Here is a 13,814-nt window from a genome sequence, read left to right on the forward strand (position 1 = left end):
TGACTGGGTAGAAATATTGATGCTTAGAAGCAGAGAAGCTTAAAGAGACTGGAAGGAAAGCTACTTCTCTTCTCCTTGATCTTATTCCTAATTTAACGTCTTCAGTAAAAAGCTGGAGGCACGGCCCTGATGGGCTCAGAAAGAGATGAATGAAATCTCCTTTAGAAAACCAAAGTAGGACTTAACTTCTATAACCTTAACTTCTTGAATCTTAACTTCTATGCTGCGAGGACTACAAATACCCCAGTAACAGTAAATCAAGATTATAGAGGAGGAAAAAGCAATTTTTTTCCTACCTGCTGTGTTTAGAACGTGACTTTCCCCAATATATTATAACATCCTAATCCCCTGAACCTATGAATATGTTAGGTTATATGGCAAAGGGGAATTAAGGTTGCAGATGGGATTAAGATTGCTAATTAGTTCTTCTGGGATGGTGTCTCCAGGCATTCAGAATGGTCCAGCGTTTGACATACCATCGGACGCTGCCCTGCAATACAGCCTCTAACAAAACAAGGCTGTCCTGACCCCCTGGTAACAGAATGGTTTACTTTTATACCAAGAAGTTTGGGAAAGCACCAAAATCTGCATGTGGGATGTGCCCAGGCCGACTTCGTGGAGTTCGTGCTATGAGACCTAAAATTCTAATGAGCTCGTACAAAATGAAAAAAAATGTCAGCAAGGCCTACGGTGGATCCATATGCGCTAAATGTTGTCCGTGACAGGATCAAGTGTGCTTTCCTTATCAAGGAGCAGAAAATCACTGTGAAAGTGTTGAAGGCACAAGCACAGAGTCAAAAAGCTAACTAAAAAAAAAAGAAGCTTTTCTGAGTAATAAAAACAATTAAAAGGAAAAAAAAGCGATTGCTAATCAGGTGACTTTGCGATGGGGAGATTATCTTGGATTATCTGGGTGGGCCCAGTGTCATCACAATACGAGTGTTCTTAAAAGTAGAAGAGGGAGACAGAAGAGAATGTCAGAGTGATACACTGCGAGAGGGATTCAACCTGCCATTGCTGATTTTGTAGGCAGACGAAGGGAACCCTGAGCTGAGGAATACCAGCAGCCTCTAGCAGCTGGAAAAGGCAAAGAAATGGATTCTGCCCTAGAGCCTCCAGAAGGGATGAAACCCGTAGACACCTTGATCTTATTCCCGTGAGACCTATTTCAAATGGACTTCTAACCTCCAGAACTGTAAGATGATAAATTTGTGTTGTCTTTAGCCAGGAAATTTATGGTCACTTGTTTCAGCAGCCATAGGAAACACACACACCTGCCAGGTGAGTAGGGGAACATTATGGACGTCGGGATTGGTCTTGATGAGTCCTAGATGTATACCTCATGCTCTCCTCCGGGAAATGAAATCGTTGAAGAATTCTTTTTCAGTCTTTAATCTGTTCATTTCCTTTTTATTTAATCAAGGACGAAGCTGGAAAAACTCTTCACTTAACCACACACAGCCAACACATCAGCCTACAAATATGCTGATAATTCCCTCAACCGTAACAAATAATCTTAATTCCATTTTTTTTTCAGATTTGGCAATTTTTTAATTATATTTTTTCAGTTACAATTGACATTCAGTATTATTTTATGTTAGTTTCAGGTATACAGAATAGTGGTTAGACATTTATATAATTTAAGAAGTGATCCCCCTGATTAGTCTAGTTACCCACCAGGCACGACGCATAGTTGTTACAACATTATTAACTATATTCCGTATGCTGAAGTTGTTAGGAGAAAAGGAAGTGTTTTCAGACTCCTTGATTTTAGTGTCTCTAACTATTAAGCTGGGGGAGTCTTAGTTATATGGGGGGATCACTCTATTGCAGTTGAGAAATCAATCTCTGACCTCCAATAAAGTGCAGATATCTCTACTAAGGATTGCATGTTAGCAATGAAGAGATTTCCCTGACATCATGGTCTCTGCTCTGAGAAAGTTTTCAGACATGCAACTTTTTTGTTTTAAAAGTAGAATTTTGTGTATGAAAGTCATGGTGTGACAGATACTGTTAGGAGCAAATCCAAAAGTCATTCCCCCATTCTTCCTTGTGAAGAGAGACCCCATTTTGTTTAGATATCCACTCTTCCCCCATGAGATTTAGGGTCACGTGGTCATTGAACTAAGCAATCACAGTGGTCATTTCTGCCTATGGCTGGTGTAATCATGGGCAAGTGACACAGTTCTGGCCAATAAGCTGTGAAGGGAAGTTTGCTTTTCAGGGCTCCTAGGAAAGATTTTCCTCAAACTTGAAAAGAGACTCATGGAAGAGAAGAACCTTCTTCTGCCTCTGGATGTTGTTGTGATGACGAGGTGCTATCTGGAGCTATGAGCCACCATCTCCAGATCAGGAAGGCATGAGGCTGAGACTGAGGCATTATGTCAAGGATGGTAAAGTGGAAAGTCAGAAAGGACCTGGCTCCCTGAGGATGCCATGAAGCCCCTGAATTAACCAATTTCAGAGCTGCCTATTTGAGTCTTAGTTAGGAGATTATATATCCCTTAGATTTTCTCTTGGTTGCAACTTTCAGCTGCAACCCACCTGATGAACAGATGGTTAATTAACATCCTTAAAACATAAAAGTTAATGAGAAAAGGAAACCAATTTCAAGATTTTAAAAACTAAGCAAAAGAAAAGAACAAATAATTGCCAAATGAAGAAAACCAAATAGACAATAAACATTTGAGGAAGCATTCACATTTACTAATAACTGACTAAATGCCAATAAAAATAACCAGATACTATTTTTTGCCTCTACATTAACAAAATCTTTTTTTTTCGATGATAGTATCTAATATTGCTGGTGGCTTAGAGAAGTGGGCACTTCTGTTGGAAATGTAAATAGATCCTTTCTTAAGACAATTTAGTCAAACATATTATAGAGAAAATCATTGCTGGCTGGATCAGAGATTGGAATATCTCTGGCAACACCCTTCTCCCCTGGTATTTATATAATTTCATTGGCTTGTTTGGGAGGGTAGAAGCTACCTTTGAAACTACTCAGAACTATGTCCTCATCCGAAGTTTAGACGTGTTTGGTAAACTTATGTGAGGTAATCTGAAGTTAATTTTTAAGAGGAAATACAGTGTCCTTGCGAGGAAATCTTCCAAGAAGAAAAAGTCAGACAGACTTGTCAGGCACGGGTTTTCCAAATGGAGAAGGTAGCAATTCCAACCACATTGACAAATACACAAGTACTTAGAACTATCCAGAACCAGCCACCTGGGATATTCCAGGGAGAAAAAAAGCTACATTTGAGACCAGAGATCCTTAGTATAAAGGATCCCACCACTCAAGAATCTCTATAAGTGGGCCCTCTGTAAGTATAGAGAGAAGGAAGGTGGGCACCAGCAGCCAACATCTGTGGAGAGAACTCAGCAGGACCCCCAGCGAGTGTGCCCATGTGTCTGAAGGATCACCAACCAAGGTGAGGTACCCTCTAAAAACTCCCCGTTATGCTAGAGAGGAAAGGGAAACTATAGAGGGGGCTCAAGTAACTGTAGCTACTTAAGAGGAAACTTCAGGCTAGTAAAAGCTTTCTTTCTTTCTTTCTTTCTTTCTTTTTTTTTTTTTTTGAATGTTGAGTTTATTGCCCTTTATATTTCGAAAATGCATGTCAATGCAAGTCTTCAGAACTATGAGATTTGGTAAAAGATAAATCACATCCCAGTTTACAGACTCTGCGCACTGAGCCAACCTCCTCCTGGCTTATGAATTCTGGCCACTTCTTGAAAAAGTGCAGGGGCTCAGGTCAGAGGAGCAACAAGTGAGTTTCTGGACGACCTGGGAGGACTCGCTGCTGGAGAACTTCAGGACAGACTTGCTCAATGGAGTTGCAAACACTGCTCTGTCTTTGAGCTAAGTAACAGGTGTTGACCTTTATCAGTCCTTCACGTTGGATGGTCAGTAGGGCTGAATATGTTGTTTAAACCATTTAACTCTTAAAGCAGACTGAGGACTGTGAATCCGTGACTTCACTTATGTCCATACGTTAAAAAGACCTGAGTGACATTCACTACATCAGGAGACCTCAATCTCTTCATACCATTTGACCCAGCAATTCTTCTAGAAATGTACCCTAAGAAAATAACCAAGATTCACTCAAAGATCTTTGTACAAGTATATTCATCATAGTATTTTCATGATTGTAGAATAGTAAAAGATGTTCAAAAATTGGCGAACAGCTAAGTATTTTGTGATATTGTCATTAAAAATTATGTTTCTGGGGCGGCTGGATGGCTCAGTTGGTTAGAGCTCAAGCTCTGAACAACAGGGTTGCCGGTTCAATTCCCACATGGGCCAGTGAGCTGTGCACTCCACAAATAGATTGAAGACAACAAGCTGCCTCTGAGCTCCAAGAGGGGCTGCCGGATGGCTCAGTTGGTTGAAGCGCGAGCACTCAACAAGGTTGCTGGTTCAATTCCCGCATGGGATAGTGGGCTGCACCCCCTGCAACTAAAGATTGAAAACGGCCACTGGACTTAGAGCTGAACTGCATCCTCCACGACTAGACAGAAGGACAATGACTTGGAGCTGATGGGTCCTGGAGAAACACACTGTTCCCCAATATTCGCCAATAAAATTTTTTTAAAAAGTTATGTTTCTAAAAAGTACTTTACAATGTGGGAAAATGCTAAAAATTAACTAAGGAAAATCTAATACAAAAAACTCAATGTATGTTATGACCCTGATTTTGTTTGTAACAATAATAATAATAATGCAAAGAAGGCTAGACGGTAGTGCACCCACATATTGCACAGTAATTAACTCAGGGTACCGAGATTAGACAGGATTTTACTTTTCATTCTTTTAAGGGAGTGTTTATTTTTCCTTTTTTATGTTTTACAATTGTTTTGCCATGAATGTGAATTACTTTTGTAACCAATAACAAGTTATAATAAAGTTTTTAGAACTCTATGCTAACGATTTGAAAACTCTTATTCAAAATCTGGTATTTCAAAGCTTATAAATTTAAGGGAAAGAAAAACAAAAAAGAATAAAATAGTGATGGGTGTCCAGTTCAGACAGAGAACAGACTCACCACCAAGTTCTTTTCTGCTAATCAATCTGCAAGACACAATACTTAAGATGATTGCATTCTGAAGCAGGCTATTTTAAAGCTATATTTCTTTGTAGGCATTTGATTCATTTCCCTGTGATTTAAAAGAGATGATTTGTTGTAAAATTTTCCTCAGAATTAAGATATTCAGTTTTCATGTAAAATTGAAATATTATTTCTCTTCTAATCTTTCATTTGTTCTCATTCATGTAAATACAGGGTTTTAATATACCCTTTTTCACTTAATGAATTTAAAAATAGATTTTAAGAAATATCTTTAAAATACTAAACATAAATAAATAAATAATATGTGTATATATATATTTATTATTATTAAAGTTTATCTGCCATTTTACATGCATTGCAATCACACCTCACAATAAGAGCAAATAGAATGTTTGGATACAACATAAATGCGATGTGACAATGAAGAGCTGTTTGGAAGAGCACAATTGTTTGAGCTTTGCATTGGGTCCTCTGAGCGTCCTAATCCTCAGCTCCACTGGGGAGCAAGCCTGGCAGTCTCTGTAGGGTGACAGCCCAGAGAGTATGGGGCTGAGTGATGCAGAAAGTGCCCCATTCTCTCCTTTCTGCCGAGAGACTGCCTGCTACTGAGCTAAGCCCGCATCTCTCCAGCAGAGAGTGATTGAAGCATGTCAGGCGTTCAGGAGCTTGCAAACGTCCCTTTAGCCCTAGCAAGACTTCAACTCCAGACCCTTCTCCACTCCCTTCTAGTTGCTGGACATCAAGACCTGATATGGATTACTGAATATCCCTAATGTGCTGGAAACACAAGAAACTTGGGGAAACTGACAGTTCCTGGGAACTTGCAGTGAATTCTCTGTTTCTTCTCTGGTCTCAGCCCACATTTGCTGTGTCTTGTTCTTTCCCTACTCTCTTTCCAGCATTCTCCTCCTGTTTCACTTCTCTTCTCCTATCTCACCCCACCTTCTTCCCTTTTTTCCCTTTCACACAAGGACATACAAGCATATAAAACACATATACATACATACATACATATGAGTATATATGCATATAAAACATATAAACACATATACATATGAGCATACACATACATACATATACATATACCATTGTTTTGGGAAGAGATTTTCAATTTCCCATTATCGATGAATGAAAACAATTTGCTTGTAAACTATTTGATCGTGGTTGCATTTTAGTTCTGGTTCTCCTCCTTTTTAAATATAATTTTTTTTCCAAATGTCAATAAAATGTCCACAGGATAATAGTTGTACCTTGAGTCGCCACTGATTGAGAACACAGATATACACATAGGGATTCACAGCAGCTTTGCAATACCTCCAAGCCCACCCCCTACCACCAAGGCACAGGGTCGGGACCTCTGCTATCAGCCCGGACGGCACATTCTGTCCCTACTCTGCACAGAGCCACGCACAGCCCCAGGAAATTCCACGTGCACAGGACTAGCACCAGGCGGCTCCATCTGATCAGCTGCAGGGAGTCCCCAAGGCTGGTGGAGTTATTACATTACCAGCTCAGTTCCTCAAGGACGCGGGAGCTGATGATGATTTCCATTACTCTGATCATTCTTTGGATTCAATAACAATTCCCTTAGAACAGCCTCCGTAAATTGGGAAAGATGGTTGGGTGATCAAAGCCCCACGTGGTGGTCACTGTGTAACCTCCAGTCAGGGGACCACACCTGTCTATGATCCATCAGTCTCTCTGAACTCACACACCTGAAGCTCCCTCCCACACCCCAGTTCCTTTCTGGCCAGAACTCTGCCCTGACCCCCTCTTTCCTGCTGTGCTTCTGGCCCTCTGCCTCATTCTTGCCAGACCCTCCTCTTTATGGCCGTATCCAGCTCCCTAAATCCCAACCTGTGGGGTTCATGGCTTTGCTGTAATGGGCTCAGTGCCCACAACCTTACTTGACTAGCACATAGTAGACCAACAAAACAAGGTCACCACTATTATTATCCAGTCTCAACATATGCTTTCCTGGCTTTTCCCAGTTCTGGAGACTCTAGTCATATGTCCATTTGCCTGCCAGATGCAAAGAAACTGGCAACAACCACAGCACATTCCTGAAGGTCACTGCAAAGGTCATTGGAAAGTTGTGGGTCAGTTTCCCAGATGCACACTTTCCTAAACAAGCTCAGGCTTTAGGTATGCCTGCAGTCTATCCCTGTAATTTCTCAATTTGGACTTCTGTCTGTCATGTATTACCTTGATCCTGCCTTTAGCAACACACCCAGTGGTATGCTAGAGCTTGTTTGTACTGACTAGCAAGGGACAGTCATTAAATTTTCAGAAATTTTCTTAGTCAACTGAAATCAGCCATGGCAGAAATATGTATACCATGGAAATCTGCAACCATTACAAATAAATCTGGGTTTCCTCCTCTCCCCACACCCCAAGCCCCACGAGAGCTTATTTATGAGCCCACACTGTACCCATCACTCACTCCTGAGCATGGCTTGTCTATGCCACTCTCCCCGAAACCACACTGCTTCCACCAGCCCACTGCCTATTACTGAGACTTCACCTGGGGGCTGTGTCTGGTCTCAGGTCCTTTTGACCCCAGTGTGGCGTAGGCAGAACCCCAGATGTGGCACCATCCAATAGAATAACACAAACCCCGGACATCCCAGGGGACTCACTGCTTTGTTTACTATCAAGTTTCCATACATCTGAGACAGCTCCTGTCAAAATAGAGGCAATAGACCATTTCACACATCAATTATCTCACACTGCAAACCTAATGGGAAGATTTCAGAGGTTCTCCCATTGAATAAATTAGCCCTGTCAATGTTCTATATAAAAGGTTCTCGGAAGACAAGAGTCTACACGACAGTCCCCAGTCATATTTTAATTGAGATGATGCTGTGTGACAGAATGAATTCCATCCATGACTTTCTGTTGGCTCCCATGTGACCTCTGCCCCCATTTCTTGACAGATTCATCTCGCTGAACATCTTGTGGAGAATATGAAAAACATCTCTTTTTTTCCTGTCATGCTGAAATCTGAATCTCATGAATGTATTTTTCTTAAAATAACAGGTGCGGCATATTCTGATCACTGCTTGTTTCAATTATATTTGGTTTAGCACTCCTCTTCTAAATAGCTCTGTACATTTCCTCTCATTTCTACGCTTCTCTATAGTCTTCATCCATCGGTGAAAGATTATTGCTCTGAACTTTAAGTTGACCATAGCCAGTAAAATATCAAAGGTCTCAAGGATGTTGTGGTTTCCATGAGTGTAAGTTCGTGGGTATAGTTTTTTCATTCTTGACACCATCTTTAAAGCTTTTAAACTAAGGAGGGTAATTTAGGAAGGTCCTACAAGATAATCACAGACTAAGAAAGCTTGGGAGAGTAACAGGCAAGCTGTCCATCCAGACGTTAATCCAGTAGCCTGTTATGTACTAAGTCCTCTGATAGGCTCGGAGATCTGGAAGCCCTTTGCGTCAAAGAGTTTGACAGTCTATTCTGTAGGGGAGATAGACAGGCAAGAAAAAAAACACAACAGAATGTGATTTGTGCGATAATACAGTTATGAACACAGCACAGACAAAGGAGTAAAGAAGAAAGGGTGACTAAGTCAGATGAGGAGTGTATGCACTCCTTGTTGCTGCTATGACGAATTACCACAAACCTGTGGCTGAAAGCAACACCAATTTATTCTCCTACAGTTCCCGAGGTCAGAAGTCCAAAATAAGTCTTAAGGAGCTAAAGTCAAAGTCTTGGCAGGCCTGGCTCTTTCTGAAGTCTCCGGGGGTAGAATTCATTCCTTTGCCTCTTCCATCTACCGAGGTGACCACATTCTTTGCCTGGTGACCCCATCATTCCAGTCTCTGGTCCCATCGCCACATTGCCTTTTCCTCCTCTAATGTCCTGCCTCCTCTTATAAGAAAACTTATGATTATATTAGGCCCACCCAGATAACCAGAATAATAATCTCTTCATGTTAAGACCCTTAACCCAATCACACCTACAGGTCCCTTTTAGCTGTAAGGTAATAAATTCACAAGTTCTGGGAATTTAGACATCAACATTCAACTACCACAGGCAGGAAGAGGGGAGAGGAATTCAGTGAAACTTCTTCCCAGGTGTCAAGCAAAGAACGGTGGAGCCATTTGCTCTCTTGACCAGGTCTTGCCACTCTGTACCTTGCACATCTGAGCTGCCACAAGTGCCTGCCCTTCAGCTGCTGCTGCCCACACTGCTGCCCTCTTACCGCCACAGGTGGCTTCAGCCTCACTCCTCCAAGGTCATGGAGGCATATAAGGCTGGAACTGCCCAACGGTCCAAAAGTCAGTTAGCAGTCTAGCTTAGAAGTGGATCACCAAACACGACCTTTCTCGGGTAGTATAACTGAAGTACAAAGATTTCCCAATTTTACGTTAGAAAATAATGAGGACAACTTTTTAAATACCTATCTCTTACTAACACATGTGTGTAAAAAAATGATACTAAGGGATTTACATGAATTATCCCATTTAATCCTTAAAATTAACCTCAGTGGCAAATACTATCTTTATTTTTATGTTCAAGATGAGAAGACTAAAGCTTAGTAAGGTTAATTCATTGGTCCATCCCACTTATCCAGCAAGAACAGTAGCTCAATCTTAAAACCAGCCTCCTCTGGTTCTAAAACATTTGTTCTAACCACAACTCTATTCTAGTGCCTTAAGTCAGCTGATTACCCGTCTAGAGATTTAGTCAATAAATGATTAGATATAACAAAGTAGAAAAGATAAGAGCACAGGTCACAGACCTTAGCTTCATATAAACTTATAAAATCAGGTCAATTGCTTAACTCCTATGTGCCTCAGTTTCTCATCCATAAATTGGAGATTAAAATATTACCCATTTGAAAGGATTATAATGAGGATAATTTATAAATATTATGTACCTAGAACAGAGTAATCAACAAATGTTAGCTATTTTATTGTTATTTAACTGAATAAGCATTGTCATTCTGTTGAGAGTACAGATAGACACACCTGCATGAGGACTGGAGTAGGCAAAGATGTTCTTTGATGTAGAATAGAATCTTCAGGTTAGATTAGTGATAAGCATCTTGGTGCACAATCTAGGTCCAAATAAATGTTAACTCTTCTGCAAAGCGTATGAAAGGGTCATCGCCATGGTAAAGGGCCTTTGTATGTTTGTTAAGTGTTGTCTGTGAGCTCTAGACTCCCTTCTACAATTTGCTCAGTGATGCTAGGGCCAGAACTTGGCAAACTCCATTTGTCCTGGTCCAGCTGCCTTCCTATTAGGCTCCACGTGTCAGAGGCACTGGACGAAGACCAGAAGGTCATTGGAGGAAGGGAGCTGCTGCAATCCCTGTCTGCACCGCCCCAGGAATAGCCCTTCATTCTGCCATGGTTCCAGTTGCCAGCTTCTTTTTACTCTCCCAGGACCCAGCTCACGGAGCCCTCCCCTACCTCAGAGGTGCCTGTACCTACCAGGCGGCCCCTCTCCCCAGGGCCTGAGTCCTAGCTCCAGGGGCTCCTCCTCCAAGCTTTTGGGGTACCTGCCCCAGTCAGACACGGCCTTCTCCTCAGAGATCTGTCACCCACGGGGGCCTCCATCCAAGCTTCTAGGTTCTATAAAACCTAATCTCCCTCCGCCCTTCATTCTCCCTGCCCTAGAGGTTCCAGCTGCTTTTTGCAGTGACTATCTCTGTGCGAACTCTGTGGTATGTCTGTGTTCCCTTTCTGCTTTTCTGTCCTTCAACAGCTGTTTCACCAATTCCTTATAGTCAATTCTCGTTATTAAAGTAACTCATGTGGATTCTGTTTCCTGACTAGACCCTGAATGATAACACACACACACACACACACACACACACACACACACACACCCTGCACATGGACATTTAGATACACACACATTTGTACATGCTTTCTATATGCAAATTTATAACACTGTCCTCAGTTTGTTCCAGCTCTGTGTCTGCTCCATTGGCCCTCATTAATGCTCTGCCCTTTCCAGATTCTAAAATGTACTAGAAAGAACCAAGTGACAGAGTTCTTGAAGGTGGAAAATCTCTTTCTTATAAATATAAGCATCTGTTTGTTGCTTCTATATTCAAAAACTTACTGGATAACTTTTTAACATCAGGCATTCGTGGTAGCACCACTTGTTAAAGACTTACTGGCTCAAATGGAAAATTTTAAACAATTTGATGACGGAAAATTTCCCTATTGAAATTTCACTGCTCCCTTCCTTTATTCAACATCACTTTCTACTCAGTTCCCAACGCACTTATAGGTCCTTCAGATACTGGAAAGAATAGACAAAGTCACAGCTCTCATGCAGGGAAGGACAGGGGAATGAGCAGGAAAAGGTGTGCACGGACCTGTGGCCGGGAAGAGAGCGTGTTCCCACAGGAGGGTGACCTCAGGAAGGGAGGAGCAGGGTTATGTGTGAGGGCTCTGGAGTCCACCCGGGGGGCTTCAAATCCGGCTTCCACCACTCACTGGCCAAATGACCTTGGGAAAGTTCCTAAATTGATCTGTGCCTCTTGTTTTCCCTTTTTTACAAAATGAATATAATAATAAATATCTTCAAAGAGTTGTGAGGAAGATTAAAGAAGAAAACAAAGAGCGCTTGACAGTGAAGGCAGTTGGTGAGTGCTCTTATTCCCATAAACACCATTATTAGAGATGTGCTTGGGGAGCTCCTTTGCCCTACAACATAATTAATCCGCCAGGGGACCCCAGAAGGACTGAAAGTCAGGTCCCAGGTGCACCATTTTACAGCGGTGTCATCCTGGAAAAGTCACATGGCCTCTCTGAGCTTTCACTTCTTCACATGGATAGTGGTTCCCATGGTGGCCGCCCACACACTTGTGGCTTGCACAAATGAGATGACGCATATACAGCCACGAGAACTGAACTACCAGGTGCTTAATAACTAGCACTCACTCCTCCAACAAATTCTTCTGCATACCTACTATGTGCCAGGCATGATTCTTGCTGTGGGGTTCAACTATGAACAAGACAAAGGCACTCCCCTCGAAGTGCTTACGTCCTAACGGGGAGACAGACAAGAAATACACTGGCAAGCCAGTGTACACAATTCCAGAAAGGCAAAAAAGGAGGGAGAAAGGTAGAGAGTTCAGGGGTGTGGTGGCGAGTGGGGTGTCAGGGAAGTTCTCTCTGTGGAGTCCCATCCGGCAGAGACACGAAGGACGTGAGGGAATAGGCTGTAGGAAGTTTTGGGGAAGAATTCCAGTCACAGGAGAAAACAAGCACAAAGCCTCTGGGGTGAAAATGAGATTGGGGTGTTCAAAGAGCAGGAAGAGACAATGTGGCCAGAGCAGGGAGAGCAGGTGAGAGGGAGAAGAAGGTAGAGTTGGAGAGCTGGGCAGGCGCCAGATCAGGGAGGGCCCGACAGGTGTGGTAAGAATGCTGGACTTTAGGCCAGTTATGAGGGAAAGGCATCAGAGATGAGGTCAGAGGAAGCAACAAAATCTGATTTTCTTTCTTTAAAAGATTGCTCCAGGTGCTCTATGCACAACTGCCTGGAGGGAGAGAGAGTCGAAGTAGGGAGTCCCATGGGAGACTGGCATATTTGAACAAGGGATGTTACTGGCTTGGACGGAGGTGGGAGCTTGGAGGTGAGCGATGCGAGTTGGTTGAATTAAGGATATATTTTAAAGGTAGATCTAAAAGGAGTTGCCAATGGATTGCAATGGAGAAGTCTAGGAGAGGAGCATTTGGGGTGGGGCACCTGGCAGAAGTAGAGCTTAGATTCAGCCAAGTAAAGTGGGGTGCGTGTTAGACACCAAGCTGAAGTGTTGAGTGGGCAGTCAGATATCCATGTCTGGCACTGCCCTCACCTCACTGCTTCCCTTCCACCATCACAGGGTCAGTTATTGGAGTGAAGGTACCGACCTAAGTAGATGCATTAAATCACCATTTGGTCATTCTTTTATACAACAGTTTGCTGAAAGAATGAGAGTTTTTATGATGCACAGGAGCTTCTAGCTGGCCCTGGAGAGAGGTCAGAGGGTCCACAGAGCCGAAGGGGCACAGAAAGGGGAGGCAAAGTGGCACGAGAAGGAATTCTCTCCCACACGACAGGGCCAGCCCTGTATATGTAACCTGTACTGCCTTAGAATTTCACACAAGACTTATGAATCATACTGAGTACCTCCTGTGGGTCATTTATTTCCTTCTATCAATGACTAGCCAAGCCAGACACAGTCTGAATTTAAACCAAATCACGATTGCTTTTTCCACCCAGCACCCACTGAAATCCTCATCACCATTATTATTGGTAACTGTTGGAGTTTCCATCCTTGCGGCTAGGGAGACAAAGAAACACCCACATCTTGAAAAAGAAAAGCCTTTCCAATTACCTTTCTTCTCTATCCCGATGAGCCCGGCAAAACCGTGGACCCCATCTCTATATCTCATAAGCAGTCTGCAGAGCAAGGACAGCCAGCCACTAGCTCTCCTCGTCATGAGCGTGGTGTCCCCAGCTTGCTGCTAAGCACTGCTCCTTGAGGTTGTTTATCATCTTAATTGCATCTCGCATGCCCACCTTTTCCGCTCCAGGAACTCGGCGTATTAATCACTTCTGAGTCACTTTGGGTAATGCTGAGTGCTTTGTCTTTTGCTGTGTTGCCAATACAGGGATATGGGAGATCTCAGGCAGGTAAAGGGCTGCCTCCCCAATCACAGCCTTCCAAAAATGGTCACTGCCCACCCAGCCGACAGAAAACTTCTGGCGCTTTCCTCTGGGTAGCC

General features: G+C 42.7%; 1 pseudogene; it reads left to right on the forward strand.

The window, feature by feature from the left end:
- Positions 1-455: 455 nt before the first annotated feature.
- Positions 456-810, forward strand: LOC117027114 (60S ribosomal protein L34-like; annotated as a pseudogene).
- The last annotated feature ends 13,004 nt before the right edge of the window (positions 811-13,814 follow it).

This window comes from Rhinolophus ferrumequinum, chromosome 9 (assembly GCF_004115265.2).
Source record: "Rhinolophus ferrumequinum isolate MPI-CBG mRhiFer1 chromosome 9, mRhiFer1_v1.p, whole genome shotgun sequence".
NCBI lineage: Eukaryota > Metazoa > Chordata > Mammalia > Chiroptera > Rhinolophidae > Rhinolophus > Rhinolophus ferrumequinum.